At 47.0% G+C, this 11798-nt stretch overlaps 1 long non-coding RNA gene across 3 annotated transcripts; it reads left to right on the top strand.

Moving 5' to 3' along the window:
- Positions 1-943: 943 nt before the first annotated feature.
- On the top strand, positions 944-11534 carry LOC123994093. Of its 3 annotated transcripts, none has more exons than XR_006831571.1 (6): positions 973-1042; positions 1163-1200; positions 1321-1676; positions 2145-2267; positions 2411-2552; positions 10887-11534. It is a non-coding gene; the product is annotated as an uncharacterized LOC123994093 (long non-coding RNA). The 3 variants fall into 3 exon arrangements; XR_006831573.1 differs by having other exon boundaries at positions 1321-1956; XR_006831572.1 differs by lacking the exon at positions 1163-1200 and having other exon boundaries at positions 944-1100.
- Positions 11535-11798: the final 264 nt, after the last annotated feature.

Genomic DNA, 11798 nt, shown 5'->3' with positions numbered 1-11798 from the left:
CAAAGGTCAAGGGGGTGGGATGACCTGAGATATTCTGCTTTTACAAAATGTTATGCTGTTTTCAAATGAAACACAATTACCTTGCTCCTGTTACAGCTTTTAAAATTAATGTATTTTTTTAGGTATTACTGTGTGTGTTTCTCTGGGTTTAATGACTACTGGTGGCACTCAACAATGCTTGGGTAAGAATTATGTGTCTTTAGTATCATTCTTATAATCAGACACTCTCACCCTCATCTCTCCATCTCATCCTCACCACACACTTTCTCTTTCAGACATAGACAAGTGTATTGGGAACCCAGATATTTGTGGGAAATGGGGAACCTGTCGTAATCAGGGTTGTAGCTACCTGTGCACGTGTCCCAATGCATTTAGGAACTCTGGCAACGGACAAACTCCGTGTTTAGGTGAGAGAAACACAATTCTTCTTGAGTCTTCTGACTGTCCCGTCCACTGCTGTGTTATTTTGACTGACCCATAATATTCTGTTTCAACTGGTATTTACTCCTTGTGTAACAGGCTTCACTGTGCCAGCTTTACTGTCCCTGGCTCAAACTAATTATCCTCTGATTAACAAACACACATAACTGTCTGCTTGACAACACATTAGCCAGATGTGCCATCGAAAAGGTACCATTTTGGTGATGAAGATGGAAACATTTTAAACTCTCTTACACTTGGACTCAACATTATTTAGATATCAACGAGTGTATAGAAATTCTCCCCGTCTGTGGGGACAATTGAACATGCGTCAACACCGCAGGCTGTTTAAAACTGTGTCTTCCTGGGTTTAGATTAGAGCCTGAGAATATCACTGGTAAAATGTTTGTGTGTGACGTCCTTTCTTGTCATCCCACACTTTCAACATCTCTCCCTCAATTCCTCATCTCTTTCTTTCTCTCTTCCTCTTTCAGACATTGCCGAGTGTAATACAGACGGAGTATGTGGAAATGTGGGCATCTGTCAAACCTGATTGGCAGTTACTGGTGCCAGTGTCCTGCTGGATTTACTAACTTTGGCAAAAACCAAGCTAAGTGTGTAGGTGAGAGACAAGCACCATTCCACTTGTCGTCCATGATGTACTCCTTTATCATGCACAGGTCTGTACATAGTGTACTGTAGAAGGGTATTGAGATAATATGTCTCCATGTTTTAACTTTAGAGCTTAATTGTGACCAGTACGAAACACAGCCTGGACAGGTAAAGCTTTACTTTAGAATTATTACATTATTAATTGAGAAAAGGGTATTTTTACTTGAACTTGAAATGTTTATGCATTTTCCCACTAATGCACATGCCCCCTTCCTCCCTCCCTCCCAGACTCTACCAGGCTTTGATAGTTTATTTTCTCTGTTGAGAAACAACTGTTTGGTGTTGAGCAACTCTATGTTGCCTGGACCGACAAGACTGCTGCCAACTGGAGATGTGCTTTTGACAGTAAGTCACCACACAGAAACACATGCAAAAACACACACACACACACGTACAAAACCCTCATGTGTCTCTTCTCTAGTTACTGGTTAATACCACTTATGTTGTTCAACTGGGCCTCCAGTCCAATGGTCACCGTAGTAGCAGTGAAGTGACTAAGTTACTGAGGACGATTGAAATCTCTATCAGACTGATCGCTCCACTGCTGACAGAGAACGTGACCAGGATAAAGACCAACCACACAGGTAACACACACACACTGAGCACATATTTACAATGGGGCGGCAGGTAGCCTAACGGACGTTGGAACAGTAACCGGAAGGTTGCTGAATCGAATCCCCGAGCTGACAAGATAAAAATCTGTCGTTCTGCCCCTGAGCAAGGCAGTTAACCCATTGTTCCATGGGCGACGAAGACGTGGATGCCGATTTAAGGCAGCTGCCCGCACCTCTCTGATTCAGAAGGGTTGGGTTAAATGCAGAAGATACAATTCAGTTGAAAACATTCAGTTGGACCACTGACTAGGTATCACGCTTTCCCATTTACTTACTACTTCACAGGTACTGCAATCTGAGCACCATACTGACCATAAACGGAGCACTAACGAGCACATTACATTGTGTCAACTTAAAATATAATTAATGCAATACTGTGTTCTTTCAGTAATGGTGATTTCTGCTCTGTGTTGATTTTGTCAATATGTTGAAAAACAGAGGTTGAGATTATGGTGAGAAGAGACAAGACTTCACCTGAAGGACCAGTCAGCCTGACCAATGAGAACACTCAACTTGACACCACCTGGGAGACGGTGGTTGGAGATGACCAGAATTACCCAGGTAGCCACAGTCCTACAGTACCAATCATCTGCTCCAAATATTATTAAAGGCACACATTGAGATATTGTGAGTTGTACATGTTTTTGTATCAGGCCTTATGTTTTCTTGTGTTGTTTTTTATGTGCATTTGTCATTCTGCTCAGCCATAAGAATCTGGATAGTCTGAAGGACAGTACTTCTCATCAGAGCCAGCAGCTCATGTCCAGTGCTGTGACAGTTTCCGTTAGCAACTCCAACACAACATACCTGCCCCAACAGGTTAATCTCACCTTCAATCACCTGCAGGTAACACTTGTCTCTACTTAATAGTTTCTGACTGTCAGTAAAACATGTTTTTCATTGATATATTTTCCATTAAGTCACATTTTTTCCTGAATTTACTGAGTCTAAATGGAATTGAGCCCGACCCATATACACTATGTCCTAGTCCAGTGATGTTGACCCCACCTGTGTTTATTGGTCGGATGAGAATGGACCGGGGGTGTGGTCTGGGAGGGGTTTGCACCTTAGTGATGTCAAACTCCAACCAGACTGTGTGCTCCTGCAACCATCTCTGCACATTCGCTGTGCTGAACGAAATGCAACAGGTAAAGGTGATGAGAACACTAACCAGTTTTCCATCCAGCCTTTTTATGCGAGTAAAGTACATGTCATGACAGGCCTGATGAAAACTTTCTAAATGTCAAGAAAACAAAATAATCTAGACAAAGTGCGATTGTGTCTGTAAAAATAATTACGCAAGACATGTTGGTGGAAACGCTTTTATGGCCAAATATTGATATAATAACCATGATATTTAAGTAAACTTGGAGACACGCTATGACGTGTGTGGTCCTTCCACTATGACTTGTCGGGAAAGCATGCAGTTTATGAGGCAACAGACTAAGTATGTTTATGTTGAACTTCACAGGGTGGTGAATGTGCATGGTGATGAGCTTGATGCTGCTTTCAAATAGCGCTGTGGGCTTAAGGTAGTCCTGGGGCATGGTCCTAGGGCTCAGGTCCTCCGAGAGAAAGAAAGAGATAAGGAGAGAATTAGAGAACGCACACTTAGATTCACACAGGACACCGAATAGGACAGGAGAAGTACTCCAGATAAAACAAACTGACCCTAGCCCCCCGACACAAACTACTGCAGCATAAATACTGGAGGCTGAGACAGGAGGGGTCAGGAGACACTGTGGCCCCATCCGAGGACACCCCCGGACAGGGCCAAACCGGAAGGATATAACCCCACCCACTTTGCCAGAGCACAGCCCCCACACCACTAGAGGGATATCTTCAACCACCAACTTACCATCCTGAGACAAGGCTGAGTATAGCCCACAAAGATCTCCGCCACGGCACAACCCAAGGGGAGGAGGTCTAGAGTCTATACCAGACCTGGGGAGGAGGTCTAGAGTCTATACCAGACCTGGGGAGGAGGTCTAGAATCTACACCAGACCTGGGGAGGAAGTCTAAAGTCTATACCAGACCTGGGGAGGAGGTCTAGAGTCTATACCAGACCTGGGGTGGAGGTATAGAGTCTATACCTGACCTGGGGAGGAGGTCTAGTTTATACCAGACCTGGGGAGGAGGTCTAGAGTCTATACCTGACCTGGGGAGGAGGTCTAGTTTATACCAGACCTGGGGAGGAGATCTAATTTATACCAGACCTGGGGAGGAGGTCTAGTTTATACCAGACCTGGGGTGGAGGTATAGAGTCTATACCAGACCTGGGGAGGAGGTCTAGAGTCTATACCAGACCTGGGGAGGAGGTCTAGAATCTATACCAGACCTGGGGAGGAAGTCTAAAGTCTATACCAGACCTGGGGAGGAGGTCTAGAGTCTATACCAGACCTGGGGTGGATGTATAGAGTCTATACCTGACCTGGGGAGGAGGTCTAGTTTATACCAGACCTGGGGAGGAGGTCTAGAGTCTATACCAGACCTGGGGAGGAGGTCTAGTTTATACCAGACCTGGGGAGGAGGTCTAGTTTATACCAGACCTGGGGAGGAGGTCTAGTTTATACCAGACCTGGGGAGGAGGTCTAGTTTATACCAGACCTGGGGAGGAGGTCTAGAGTCTATACCAGACCTGGGGAGGAGGTCTTGAGTCTATACCAGACCTGGGGTGGAGGTCTAGAGTCTACACCTGACCTGGGGAGGAGGTCTAGAGTCTACACCTGACCTGGGGAGGAGGTCTACTTTATACCAGACCGGAGGAGGAGGTCTTGAGTCTACACCTGACCTGGGGAGGAGGTCTAGTTTATACCAGACCTGGGGAGGAGGTCTTGAGTCTATACCAGACCTGGGGAGGAGGTCTTGAGTCTATACCAGACCTGGGTTCAGATCCTATTTGAAATCTTTCAAATAATTTCAGCGTTTGCTCTAGACTGTCTGGAGTTCCAGGTGGGCGTGGTTTGCCATTTTGGGACTAATCTATTGGTCCATTTAGCCAGGAGCCCTCAATCACCCACAGATAAACAGATAAAGATAAAGTACATTCAATTATTTTCAGTACTGTTTGAACCCAGGGTGTCTATAGACCTGATCTATGGTCAGTTCTGTCTGGTCTCACTACAACACCAGGGTGTCTATAGCCCTGATCTATGGTCAGTTCTGTCTGGTCTCACTACAACACCATATGTCATAAGGTGAATGTACCAATTTGTAAGTCGCTCTGGATAAGAGCGTCTGCTAAATGACTTAAATGTAAATGTAAATGTAAGGGCACGTTTCAATACCGGAGTGGGCACATTTGCTATAAAACGCAAAAAATTATTGTGAGAAAACCCTCAGTAGAGTCGAAAATGCCATGTAAACCCATTTAACTTGTATTTTTTATTCGGTACATGGACATTTTACCGCAAAGGGTATTTTTATCTGCACTATGTCATCAAGCACAGCCTTTTATTCGCAACAAGTCAATGTGATGGAAACACCTCTCTGGTGGGAAAATGCACATATTGTTTTAATGCTGATTTTAGAATATTCCCATGTAAATCTGTTGCCAAATGGATGAAAACTTACTGTGGCTAGTGTAGCACATCTGAAGAGGGAGAACATATATTCCCAGATATGTGTGTCAGAGACTATCTTTGGCTCATCTGTAAATGTTCATGTTTTAAACTACTAAATGTGTCATGCAGGTGAAAGAGGACCCAAAAGCGACTTAACAGAAACAGAGTTTATTTAAATCCAAAACAGGGAATAACAAAAATCCTCTAGTCTGTAGAGGGGAATAACTAGAGAAGCGGCCACAGACTGCAGGTCGCTTCGGGTAGGCGCAGGCCGTAGTTGATAGAGCCACCTGCTCACACGCAGCATCTGATGAAGGCAAAAACACGACAGGACAGGGCGAAACGCAATCACAGCATGGTGAATACAAAACAAGGAACCGACGGGACAGGAACGGATCACAAAGGAATAAATAGGGACTCTAATCAGGGGAAAGGATCGGGAACAGGTGTGGGAAGACTAAATGATGATTAGGGGAATAGGAACAGCTGGGAGCAGGAACGGAACGATAGAGAGAAGAGAGAGCGAGAGAGTGAGAGAGGGAGGGGGAGAGAGAGGGATAGAAGGAGGGAAAGAACCAAATAAGACCAGCAGAGGGAAACGAATAGCATGGGGAGCACAGGGACAAGACATGATAATAAATGACAAACATGACAGTACCCCCACTCACCGAGCGCCTCCTGGCGCACTCGAGGAGGAATCCTGGCGGCAACGGAGGAAATCATCGATGAGTGAACGGTCCAGCACGTCCCGAGACGGAACCCAACTCCTCTCCTCAGGACCGTAACCCTCCCAATCCACTAGGTATTGGTGACCCCGTCCCCGAGAACGCATGTCCATGATCTTATGTACCTTGTAAATAGGTGCGCTCTCGACAAGGACGGGAGGGGGAGGGAAGACGAACGGGGGTGCGAAGAAAGGGCTTAACACAGGAGACATGGAAGACAGGATGGACGCGACGAAGATGTCGCGGAAGAAGCAGTCGCACAGCGACAGGATTGACGACCTGGGAGACACGGAACGGACCAATGAACCGCGGAGTCAACTTACGAGAAGCTGTCGTAAGAGGAAGGTTGCGAGTGGAAAGCCACACTCTCTGGCCGCAACAATACCTTGGACTCTTAATCCTGCGTTTATTGGCGGCTCTCACCGTCTGTGCCCTGTAACGGCAAAGTGCAGACCTCACCCTCCTCCAGGTGCGCTCACAACGTTGGACAAACGCTGAGCGGAGGGAACGCTGGACTCGGCAAGCTGGGATGAGAACAGAGGAGGCTGGTAACCCAGACTACTCTGAAACGGAGATAACCCGGTAGCAGACGAAGGAAGCGAATTGTGAGCGTATTCTGCCCAGGGGAGCTGTTCTGCCCAAGACGCAGGGTTTCTGAAAGAAAGGCTGCGTAGTATGCGACCAATCGTCTGATTGGCCCTCTCTGCTTGACCGTTAGACTGGGGATGAAACCCGGAAGAGAGACTGACGGACGCACCAATCAAACGACAGAACTCCCTCCAAAACTGTGACGTGAATTGCGGGCCTCTGTCTGAAACGGCGTCTAACGGGAGGCCATGAATTCTGAATACATTCTCAATAATGATTTGTGCCGTCTCCTTAGCGGAAGGAAGTTTAGCGAGGGGAATGAAATGTGCCGCCTTAGAGAACCTATCGACAACCGTCAGAATCACAGTCTTCCCCGCAGACAAAGGCAGACCGGTAATGAAGTCTAAGGCAATGTGAGACCATGGTCGAGAAGGAATGGGGAGCGGTCTGAGACGACCGGCAGGAGGAGAGTTACCCGACTTAGTCTGCGCGCAGTCCGAACAAGCAGCCACGAAACGGCGCGTGTCACGCTCCTGAGTCGGCCACCAAAAGCGCTGGCGAATAGACGCAAGAGTGCCTCGAACACCGGGATGACCAGCTAACTTGGCAGAGTGAGCCCACTGAAGAACAGCCAGACGAGTGGAAACAGGAACGAAAAGGAGGTTACTAGGACAAGCGCGCGGCGACGCAGTGTGCGTGAGTGCTTGCTTAACCTGTCTTTCAATTCCCCAGACTGTTAACCCGACAACACGCCCATAAGGAAGAATCCCCTCGGGATCAGTAGAAGCCACAGAAGAACTAAACAGACGGGATAAGGCATCAGGCTTGGTGTTCTTGCTACCCGGACGGTAAGAAATCACAAACTCGAAACGAGCGAAAAACAACGCCCAACGAGCTTGACGGGCATTAAGTCGTTTGGCAGAACGGATGTACTCAAGGTTCTTATGGTCTGTCCAAACGACAAAAGGAACGGTCGCCCCCTCCAACCACTGTCGCCATTCGCCTAGGGCTAAGCGGATGGCGAGCAGTTCACGGTTACCCACATCATAGTTGCGCTCAGATGGCGACAGGCGATGAGAAAAATAAGCGCAAGGATGAACCTTATCGTCAGACTGGAAGCGCTGGGATAGAATGGCTCCCACGCCTACCTCTGAAGCGTCAACCTCGACAATGAATTGTCTAGTGACGTCAGGAGTAACGAGGATAGGAGCGGACGTAAAACGTTCTTTTAGAAGATCAAAAGCTCCCTGGGCGGAACCGGACCACTTAAAACACGTCTTGACAGAAGTAAGAGCTGTGAGAGGGGCAGCAACTTGACCGAAATTACGAATGAAACGCCGATAGAAATTAGCGAAACCTAAAAAGCGCTGCAACTCGACACGTGACCTTGGAACGGGCCAATCACTGACAGCTTGGACCTTAGCGGAATCCATCTGAATGCCTTCAGCGGAAATAACGGAACCGAGAAAAGTAACGGAGGAGACATGAAAAGAGCACTTCTCAGCCTTTACGTAGAGACAATTCTCTAAAAGGCGCTGTAGAACACGTCGAACGTGCTGAACATGAATCTCGAGTGACGGAGAAAAAATCAGGATATCGTCAAGATAGACAAAAACAAAAATGTTCAGCATGTCTCTCAGAACATCATTAACTAATGCCTGAAAAACAGCTGGCGCATTGGCGAGACCGAACGGCAGAACCCGGTACTCAAAATGCCCTAACGGAGTGTTAAACGCCGTTTTCCACTCGTCCCCCTCTCTGATGCGCACGAGATGGTAAGCGTTACGAAGGTCCAACTTAGTAAAGCACCTGGCTCCCTGCAGAATCTCGAAGGCTGATGACATAAGGGGAAGCGGATAACGATTCTTAACCGTTATGTCATTCAGCCCTCGATAATCCACGCAGGGGCGCAGAGTACCGTCCTTCTTCTTAACAAAAAAAGAACCCCGCCCCGGCCGGAGAAGAAGAAGGCACTATGGTACCGGCGTCAAGAGACACAGACAAATAATCCTCGAGAGCCTTACGTTCGGGAGCCGACAGAGAGTATAGTCTACCTCGAGGAGGAGTGGTCCCCGGAAGGAGATCAATACTACAATCATACGACCGGTGAGGAGGAAGGGAGTTGGCTCGGGACCGACTGAAGACCGTGCGCAGATCATGATATTCCTCCGGCACTCCTGTCAAATCGCCAGGTTCCTCCTGAGAAGTAGGGACAGAAGAAACGGGAGGGATGGCAGACATTAAACACTTCACATGACAAGAAACGTTCCAGGATAGGATAGAATTACTAGACCAATTAATAGAAGGATTATGACATACTAGCCAGGGATGACCCAAAACAACAGGTGTAAACGGTGAACGGAAAATCAAAAAAGAAATAGTCTCACTGTGGTTACCAGATACTGTGAGGGTTAAAGGTAGTGTCTCAAATCTGATACTGGGAAGATGACTACCATCTAAGGCGAACATGGGCGTAGGCTTATCTAACTCTCTGAAAGGAATGTCATGTTTCCGAACCCATGCTTCGTCCATGAAACAACCCTCAGCCCCAGAGTCTATCAAGGCACTACATGTAGCACCCGAACCGGTCCAGCGTAGGTGGACCGACAAAGTAGTACAGGACCTTGATGGAGAGACTTGAGTAGTTGCGCTCACCTGTAGCCCTCCGCTTACAGATGAGCTCTGGCTTTTACTGGACATGAATTAACAAAATGTCCAGCAACTCCGCAATAGAGGCACAGGCGGTTGGTGATCCTCCGTTCCCTCTCCTTATTCGAGATGCGAATCCCTCCCAGCTGCATGGGCTCAGTCTCAAAGCCAGAGGAGGGAGATGGTTGCGATGCGGAGCAGGGAAACACCGTTGATGCGAGCTCTCTTCCACGAGCCCGGTGACGAAGATCTACCCGTCGTTCTATGCGGATGGCGAGAGCAATCAAAGAGTCCACATCTGAAGGAACCTCCCGGGAGAGAATCTCATCCTTAACCACTGCGTGGAGTCCCTCCAGAAAACGAGCGAGCAGCGCCGGCTCGTTCCACTCACTAGAGGCAGCAAGAGTGCGAAACTCAATGGAATAATCCGTTATGGACCGTTCACCTTGGCATAAGGAAGCCAGGGCCCTAGAAGCCTCCCCACCAAAAACTGAACGGTCAAAAACCCGAATCATCTCCTCTTTAAAGTTCTGGAATTTGTTAGAGCAATCAGCCCTTGCCTCCCAGATAGCTGTGCCCCATTCTCGAGCCCGGCCAGTAAGGAGTGAAATGACGTAAGCAACCCGAGCTCTCTCTCTAGAGTATGTGTTGGGTTGGAGAGAGAACACAATCTCACACTGCGTGAGAAAGGAGCGGCACTCAGTGGGCTGCCCGGAGTAGCAAGGTGGGTTATTAACCCTAGGTTCTGGAGGCTCGGCAGGCCAGGAAGTAACAGGTGGCACGAGACGTAGACTCTGGAACTGTCCAGAGAGGTCGGAAACCTGAGCAGCCAGGTTCTCCACGGCATGGCGAGCAGCAGACAATTCCTGCTCGTGTCTGCCGAGCATGGCTCCTTGGATCTCGACGGCAGTGTAACGAGCGTCTGAAGTCGCTGGGTCCATTCCTTGGTCGGTTCCTTCTGTCATGCAGGTGAAAGAGGACCCAAAAGCGACTTAACAGAAACAGAGTTTATTTAAATCCAAAACAGGGAATAACAAAAATCCTCTAGTCTGTAGAGGGGAATAACTAGAGAAGCGGCCACAGACTGCAGGTCGCTTCGGGTAGGCGCAGGCCGTAGTTGACAGAGCCACCTGCTCACACGCAGCATCTGATGAAGGCAAAAAACACGACAGGACAGGGCGAAACGCAATCACAGCATGGTGAATACAAAACAAGGAACCGACGGGACAGGAACGGATCACAAAGGAATAAATAGGGACTCTAATCAGGGGAAAGGATCGGGAACAGGTGTGGGAAGACTAAATGATGATTAGGGGAATAGGAACAGCTGGGAGCAGGAACGGAACGATAGAGAGAAGAGAGAGCGAGAGAGTGAGAGAGGGAGGGGGAGAGAGAGGGATAGAAGGAGGGAAAGAACCAAATAAGACCAGCAGAGGGAAACGAATAGCATGGGGAGCACAGGGACAAGACATGATAATAAATGACAAACATGACAAAATGTAAGTGTTTGATTCATTTGTCACATTATTTAGGGGAGTTTGGTATTTGTTGAGTGCTTAAGTGCTGATGTTCTTTTGGAGGCTCGAACGTGTGTTTGATATGTTCGTACTGTCTAGATGGTGTGTGTCTGATGCTTGTTATTCCTCTTCGGCAGGGAAGCGGGCAGCTGTCTTTGGTGATGTGGGTGGGTGTTTTTGTGGCACTGACCTGTGTGGTCCTGTCCCTGATCACCACCCTGTGGTGTCGCTTTGTCAGCCGCAAACGTCGTGGAGGACACCGGCTGCAACATGATGTACAGCTACATAGAAAATAAGACATGGATTTGAACTATTTGTGTTCTAAGAAAAGCTTTACTTGCAAGGACATCCAAATGCCATCAATTCTTTTTTTAAGTAGTATGAAAATGTATCAAACAAACAAAAATATAAGAACACAACTTTATGTTAATAGATATACAATATCTCATGTGTAGAACTGTTATCAGTTCTGGAGTGTAACAGATGAGCTCTCATCTCTATGGCAACATACATAAGTCATTTCAGTCTCATAAACATGGTTTGTAATTTGTAGAGATGAGAATAGTGGTATATCCACTCAATGAAGCATTTGTCCAGTATTATGCCACTTGGTTGTTGTTGTAACTGAGTTATTTGAAGTGAAAGTAGATTTTTCCTGTTTATTATACAGTACTTGAGAAGGTATTTTAATCCAAAAATCATCTCGCTATTATTTCCTCCATTCTGATATAAATATCTAAATATGAGTTGTCCGTTTCTTAAAAAATAAAGCACAACATCATACTGAAAGTACAATGAATTTGATAATTGCTCACCCAAGACATAGTTTGTTTTCCCTCTCATTAAGTTAGGCCTTTATAACTGCCCACATGGTGTAAACACTTCCAAACACCCAAACGGACTTAAAGGCCCAGTGCAGTCAAGAACATGATTTCCTGAGTTTGATGTATATTTAAACACTTTGAGGTTGGAATAAGACTGTGAAATTGTGGACATTATGATAATGCCCTTTTAGTGTAAGAGCTGTTTGAAAATGTCAGCCTGTTTAG

Source organism: Oncorhynchus gorbuscha, linkage group LG13 (genome assembly GCF_021184085.1).
Source record: "Oncorhynchus gorbuscha isolate QuinsamMale2020 ecotype Even-year linkage group LG13, OgorEven_v1.0, whole genome shotgun sequence".
Taxonomy (NCBI): Eukaryota; Metazoa; Chordata; class Actinopteri; order Salmoniformes; family Salmonidae; genus Oncorhynchus; species Oncorhynchus gorbuscha.
This window is presented reverse-complemented; position numbering and strand designations above follow the sequence as displayed.